The sequence below is a fragment of the Engystomops pustulosus genome, chromosome 2 (assembly GCF_040894005.1).
Source record: "Engystomops pustulosus chromosome 2, aEngPut4.maternal, whole genome shotgun sequence".
NCBI classification, from domain to species: domain Eukaryota; kingdom Metazoa; phylum Chordata; class Amphibia; order Anura; family Leptodactylidae; genus Engystomops; species Engystomops pustulosus.
In genome coordinates, this window is record NC_092412.1 from 28,800,764 (window position 1) to 28,808,779 (window position 8,016).

Below are 8,016 nucleotides of genomic sequence, written 5' to 3' on the forward strand. Positions count from 1 at the left end.
TACTACTGGGTGCTGGCTGTATACTACTGGGACTGACTGGCTGTATACTACATGGCTGTATACTTCTGGGGGCTGGCTGTATACTACTGGGGGTAGACTGGGCTGGCTGTAAACTACTGGGGGCAGGCTGGCTGTATACTACATGGAGCAGGCTGGCTGTATACTTCTGGGGACTGGCTGGCTGTATACTACTGGGGCTGGCTGGCTGTATACTACTTGGGGCTGGCTGGCTGTATACTACTGGGTGCTGGCTGTATACTACATGGGGCTGGCAGGCTGTATACTTCTGGGGGCTGGCTGTATACTACTGGGTGTAGACTGGGCTGGCTGTAAACTACTGGGGGCAGGCTGGGCTGGCTGTATACTACTGGGGGCAGTCTGGCTGTATACTACTGGGGGCTGGCAGGCTGTATACTACTAGGGGCTGGCAGGCTGTATACTACTGGGGGCTGGCTGGCTGTATACTTCTGGGGACTGGCTGGCTGTATACTACTGGGGCTGGCTGGCTGTATACTACTGGGTGCTGGCCAGCCCCTCTAGTATATAGCCTACAAGCCCCTCTAGTATATAGCCTGCCAGCCGCTCTAGTATATAGCCTGCCAGCCCCTCTAGTATATAGCCTGCCAGCCACCTCTAGTATATAGCCTGCTAGCCCCTGTAGTATATAGCCTGCCAGCCCCTGTAGTATATAGCCTGCCAACCCCCCTGTAGTATATAGCCTGCCAACCCCCTGTAGTATGCATAGTATACAGCCTGCTGCCAATCCCCTGTAGTATATAGCCTGCCAGCCCCTGCCCCCAATATAATGCCTGTAGGAAAAAAAACAAACAGTGTACTCCCCTTCCGCCCCCCCCCCCCAGGACGTCACAATCCTGGGACACGGAGCCGATGCCGGAACATTGCTGTATAGAGAGGGCCTCCTGTGTGTGTGTGGGGGGGGGGGGGGTGGAAGGGGTGTACAGTGTTTAGTTTTTTTCCTACAGGCATTATATTGGGGGGCAGGGGCGGCTGGAAGGCTATATACCACAGGGGGTTGGCAGGCTATATACTACAGGGGCTAGCAGGCTATATAGTACAGGGGCTAGCAGGCTATATACTACAGGGGCTGACAGGCTATGTACTAGATGGGGATGGCAGGCTATACACTACAGGGGCTGGTAGGCTATATGCTAGAGGGGCTGGCAGGCTATGTACTAGAGGGGGATGGCAGGCTATATATTACAGGGGCGGACAGGCTATGTACTAGAGTGGGGTGGCATGCTATACACTACAGGGGCCGGTAGGGTATATTCTAGAGGGGCTGGCAGGCTATGTACTAGAGGGGGATGGCAGGCTATACACTACAGGGGCTGGTAGGCTATGTACTAGAGGGGGATGGCAGGCTATACACTACAGGGGCTGGTAGGCTATATGCTAGAGGGGCTGGCAGGCTATGTACTAGAGGGGGATGGCAGGCTATATACTACAGGGACTGACAGGCTATGTACTAGAGGGGGATGGCAGGCTATACACTACAGGGGCTGGTAGGCTTTATACTTGGGGGGCTGGCAGGCTATATACTACAGGGGCTGGTAGGCTATATACTACAGGGGCTGGTAGGCTATATACTACAGGGGCTGGCAGGCTATATACTACAGGGGCTGGCAGGCTATATACTACAGGGGCTGGTAGGCTATATACTACAGGGGCTGGCAGGCTATATACTACAGGGGCTGGCAGGCTATATACTACAGGGGCTGGTAGGCTATATGGCGGGTGTCAGAAGGTGAGTAAACTGTTTGTTAGTTTTTTACTCGAGTATAAGCCGACTTTTTTTGTGCTGAAGACTCGGCTTATACTTGAGTATATACGATATTATTATTATGATATATAAAAGAGTATAGTGGTTGGTGAAAGAAAGACATTAATCCACCTAATTTTTTTATTTTTACATCATTTAAAGCAATTTCTGTTGAAGTAAAGTTGTTTCTGCTTCAAATCTTAATGATAAGAGAACATACTTTAGCTATGAAGACTTGACTAATCAGTTAGAATAATCAAAGAAACATTTTATGTACAGTATTTATATTTTGCAAAATAAAAATAAAAACAGAATATTTAATACCTAAGGTATGAACCTGATAGGTCGATTTGGGAACCGAAACCAACTGCAGGTCTCTATGGACCTTTGGGTTAGGGTCCCAAATCGACCTGTTTGACAGCTATAGGTGAGGAAAAATAAAAAAAATAAACTTTTATACTTGCCTAGATGTGAATCCGGCACATCAAGGCACATTGGACTCGCATCAGAAGATCCGGTGCCTCCGTTTGCGATCCACAAGTGAAGCCGGGATAATGCCCCGGATTCATTGCACATGTGCTGTCCTTGAGCGATAGACAACATGAGTATAAATTTTTAAACGATCAATTAAAAATACTAATTTGGCACTAAACCACCGGTCCGTAAATATCTGTGGGTGGTTTAGTGTCCCAAATCGCCATAACAGGTTCCCTTTACGTCTATGGGTTATAGACAAGGGAACTGCAACTCAAGATTCTGCCAGTAGATGTCAGTATCAGAAGAGCCTATGGGAGCCTTTAACATTTGCAATACTGTTAGGTGCCGCGGACGGGTTTGATCGCAATTTGATTTTTTTTGGGTTGTCATGGGAACAAGATTATCAATAAAAATTATTAAAAAAACACCTTTGCAGCCTGTGACTAAAGAATGTACGGCTTATGTACGGTTTACTACTTTGCAATATGGGCCCCTTACATCCCCAAATTATTTTCATTGTCTTTTTGCTGTAGAAGAAAACATATAAACCACATCAGAGCCCAGACAGACCCCATCTGATTACAGAAACACAAAAACAGAAACACACATCATGCACTTACCTTCACATAAGGTGATACGATAGATAAGCAGCAGATTATATATATATATATACCTTAAAGAACATCTACCACCAGGATGAAGGATTGTAAACTAAGGACACTGACATACTGGTGTGCGCCCCCTCTGGCAGGATCTGCTCTTCTTTTAGTTTCTTAAGACCTGTTTTTTTTTTTTTTTTTTTTAAACGGCTTTTGAAATTATGCAAATGTGCCTGAGGTCCCTCTGAGCTCCATAGGTGTTAAAGGAGCCTGGAGCCCCTCAGGCTCATTTGCATAATTTGTTTTAAAGCCTTTTTTTTCTTAGAAACAACAGCATAGAAAGCTTAAATAAGAGCAGATCCTGCCAGTGGGGGCACACACCAGTATGTCAGTGTGCTTAGTTTACAATCCTTCATCCTGGTGGTAGATGTCCTTTAAAGGAAATCTAATATTTTTTCATTATTTATTATTATATATACCTATTATTCCAACACTTTGATGCTTTGTAAAGAAATGATTACCTATATATTATATACTTCAGTATAAAGATCCATATAAACAGCTTATATACAAGTATAGACGCGGGGCATAACATTTGCCATATGTTGTAAAGACACAATGGGCAGATTCACGACCTCACATGTCCTTACAACATATTGCACAGATGTATCCCAGCGTAGGCCAATACAGAGGGATATGTGGCCTCCTCCTCCTAGGGGGGAGGGGTGAATATCGGCAGGAGTTGCTGCATTCGCCCCCATAGACTTTTGTGGCCTCCCCTGACTGTATACGTCACTCAGCAGAAGGGAGCAGAATGGAAAAATTTAACTTACTGCATCTTTTCAGAGTATACAATGTATAGTGTGCAGACAGAGGCATAAACTATACCTCCGTCTACCAGTATATGTCTATGGATAGAATACGCGTGTATACCAGGAGCTCACCATCTGCGCAACAAAGAAAGATGAGATGTGAACCTAGGCTTAGGTTGCTAGCAAAGGGCTCATGGGCTGAAGCCTCTTCAAACATACTGGGGCACATTTACTTACCCGGTCCAGCGAGTTCCCCGAAAGTGCATTGTCCGACGATAATGCACTCTGCCGCGATTCACTAACATCGTGCGCCCGATATCCTGCATGTGTCGCTTCCCCGCTCAGGTCCACCGGAGTTCACCTTCTTCTTCCTGGTGCATATGAATGCTTGATCTTGCCAGAGGTAGAGACCCATTCCCCCCTCTCCAGGATTCAATTAGATTCCAAAATAAAACAGGTGGCTGTTAATTTCTTCATTCACTCATTGGGCACCCCTCTTTCTTGTTTTTAGTTCAGCTCCATCATCAGGAAGGCTTTACAGACTCTTGAGCTTCAAAGGAACCTCTCACCAGGGACCTCATTTTCACTAAAGACAGGTTGCATAAGCCCATTACAGCTGCAGTGCAAATATGCTTTTCTGCCCTAACTTACCTCGCACCCTGACATAATCCTCTGTTTAGTCCCAGGGGTTGGGCTTTGGCTTAGATGCATTTCAAAAAACAAAACATGACTTGTCTGTGCTGCTCACTCCTCAGCCCTTGGCCCCCACCTTTGTGCTCCTTTACATCTCCTCCCTCTCCCCCTGATGTCAGCTGACCAGGCTGTGAGCTCTGTGAAGGAGCAGGAGGGATTAGCTGTATAGGAGCACAAAGGTGGGGGCTGAGAGCTGAGCAGTCTGCAGCACAGACAAGTCACATGTTGTTTTTTGAAATGCATCCAAACCAAAGCCCAACCCCTGGGACTACACAGATGATTCTGTCAGGGTGCAGGGTAAGTTATATAACACAATTATATTGTAATTAAGCTGGAAGACATATCTGCAATGCAGCTGTATTGGGCTTCTGCAACCCGTCTTTAGTTAAAATGAGGTCACTGGTGACAGGTTCCCTTTAACCAACCGGAGTTTGGTACACAATCATTTTTTTATTGGAGCAGCAACCACAGTGGATGCCTGTGCTATGGGAGACGACGTTATAAAAAAGCTACGTCAGTGGAAGTCAGATTGCTTCAAGTTACATTCGGCCCCATTTTAACCCCCTGGTCTAGTAATGTACTCCCTCATTATCTCTCCCTCTCTCCTCCTCCTTTTGCTTTCTTTTAATATCCACTGACCAGCAGGCAACGCACATGTAGCGTTTGTGCCACTTATCCATTGCCCTTATCACCATGGCATGTAGGGCTCATTTTGTGATGCTGTCCGGATTCCATGGACACATTCGCGATCCATCACATTCCATTCTCATTATTGCTATGAGATCTAGTGGTCATTTATCACACCCCTGATGAGCCTATGTAGGTGGAACATGGCATGTAGGGTACGTACTGACCTTGATCTTACATATCTGGGTATATTCGAGCTTCATTTTATAAATTTCTGATCCCTATATGGGCAAATTGCCATCTCTGTCTTTGGTCTTTTAGCCTAGGGACAGTCTGGGATAGTGTTAGGGATAGGTTGCGGTCGGGGTGGTAGTCGATTAGGGCTGCAGCTCCAAGCTGAGGACTTTAGGGCGACCTAGACTCCTGTCATAACCATAGATCCTGCTTAGTTTTCCGCCCAGTACTATTTGTGTCACATTTACAAATGTAGCTCTAGTGTACGGGGGCGGGCTCCTTTCTATGGAAATGCATGTGATCGGTAACCATTCTTATTCTTCCTCCTCTTTGTCACTAAGGGCAGAGACCAGGTTGATTGTGTATGTGTGAAAACTGTGTTCAGCAGCACCATCCCTCGCAGACACATCATAGCCAGCGCCTCCAATAGCTCCCCCGAGAAGGCCTGGGTGGCTCTGGTGCTAGAAACCTGAACTGCACAACCAGGCACATCATTGTAGCTACTGCCACCCCCCTCAGGGCTCTGCCATTTGCCGCCTGAGGAAGGATTTTCATCCTGCCTCATGGCAAATGCAGCCCCATGGCTGTGACTGTCCCCCCTGCTGCACAGACTTCCTTATTGAGTTGAGTTATAGACATCTGTCCTCATTCAGATTCTAAATGTAATTACTTGAGGAAAGAAGTACTTCCAACAATGAGTTATGGCCATGTGTTGTACTATTAACAAAATCCCCCTTTCCTGAGAACGCATACACCATTAAACATGTTAGGTATCGCCAAAAAGTCCCGACATATTAATATATTAAAATGCCACCCAAATGTCAATTTTCAACACAAAAATTTTGAAAATAAACAGTAATCAAAATGTCAGACAGTCCCACAAATGGTATCAATGTAACCGCACGCGTCTCCATATGGCAAAGTATAATAAGTTATTGTCAGAACATGGCGAAATTAATTAATTTTTTTTCATACAAAATATTTTAACGTTTTAAAATCTATGAAAACCTATATAAATTTGGTATCCCCGTGATCTTACCAACCCAAGAAACAAAGGGGAGGTGTAACGTCCGTGCCTGAACGTCGCTCTATCCGCAGTTGGCGGAATACATGTCGTTTATTTGTGTGTGGCTTATTCTTGTGTTTGGATTAACTGAGCCACACCCCGCTCCTTGCATTTCTGTCCTGCCCAGCAAGGGTTACTAGCCTGATGGACAGTTCCCCCAGTGTGATGCTTGAGGGGTGTCCGGGAACGGCCTTATATACCTGCCCATTCCCATCTTACCTGGCTGGTTAATTTGAGTCTTGTCTTCCCTGTGTATTTAGTTTAGTTTTACCTGTCTCTGTTGTCTGCCTATATCTGTATTCCGGTTACCTGACCTGTGCTTATCTGCCTGTAGACCTGTCTATATCTGTTTTTTTGTCCCTGTCTCAGTCCTGTGTTTGTATTCTGTGTGCCAGTGTGAACACTGGTCTATTCCTGTATTTCCGTTACCTGTTCGCTCCACCATCCAGCAGCTGCCAGATGAAGTAAGTTTCCCCTGTCATCTTGTAGGGTCACTCAGGGACCGTCAGTTAGGTTTCTGATAGTGGGTTCGCCCTTATCAGGGCGGTTTATCTGCTTTAGGCAGGGCCTTAGCCCGCAGGGACGTCGCAGGGTGAGTTCGCCACCACCTACCTAGTCTGACAGCTAGCACCAAGCCTGGTTGTGGTTGCGCGGTTTGCTGGACAGGTGCTGATAGGAGGGGTCATTTGGAGCAAAAAGTAAAAGATGTATGTAAATACAAAGTCCACAAGACATTGGCACAAATACATTTTTTCGCCAATCTTACCACATTTGGAACCTTTATTCCACTTCCCAGTGAAAGGCATGGAATATTAAATCCCGTCACTGGAAAGAATTTGTTACACAGAAAACAAGCCGTCATACAGCTTTGTACAGGCCGTCATACAGCTTAAAGGGCATCTACCACCAGGATGAAAGACTGCATGCAAATGAGCCTGAGGGGCTCCAGGCTCCATTAACACCTATGGAGCCTGGAGCCCCTCAGGCTCATTTGCATAAAGTCATTCACCCTGGTGGTAGATTCCCGTTAAGAACACCCAACTTACAGATGACCCCTGGTTACAAACAGACCTCTGGATGTTGGTAACTTACTCTACTTTAGCCTTAGGCTACAATAATCAGCTATAACAGTTATCACAGGTGTCTGTAATGAAGCTTTAGTGTTAATTCTGGTTCTTATGACAACCCAACATTTTTAAAATCCAATTGCCACAGAGACCAAAAAAATTGGGGTTACAGTTATAAAGTATACAGTTCCGACTTACATACAAATTCCACTTAAGAACAAACCTACAGAACCAATCTTGTATGTAACTCGGGGACTGGCTGTACATGGAAAAATGGGAGCAAAAACTGGAAACAGAGCCAAGTCGTTAAGGCGTTAATCGCTATATTTTGCAGGTCGTCTTAAAATTTCTAGCAGATTTTTTGGTTGTTTTAGTGATTTTATGGTGATTTATTCATATGAACATATGACTATGAGGTATCTATGCACTCGGCAGATGTTCGTCTCTGACATTTAGAGGGTGTGAAGCAAATTATTTTCTATTTGGGGCACATTTTTTGCTCTGCTTTCAGAAAATATATGGTTTGTACGGGGGGTGGGGGTGGGGTTAGTACAATTCATTATGCTGTCATTTTGGGTTTTTTTGCACGTGGGTAAAAATTACTCCGACGTTTCCAGAAAGGGTTAAAGCCTTTTTCAGGACTTGTCTTTAAAGATTAAAG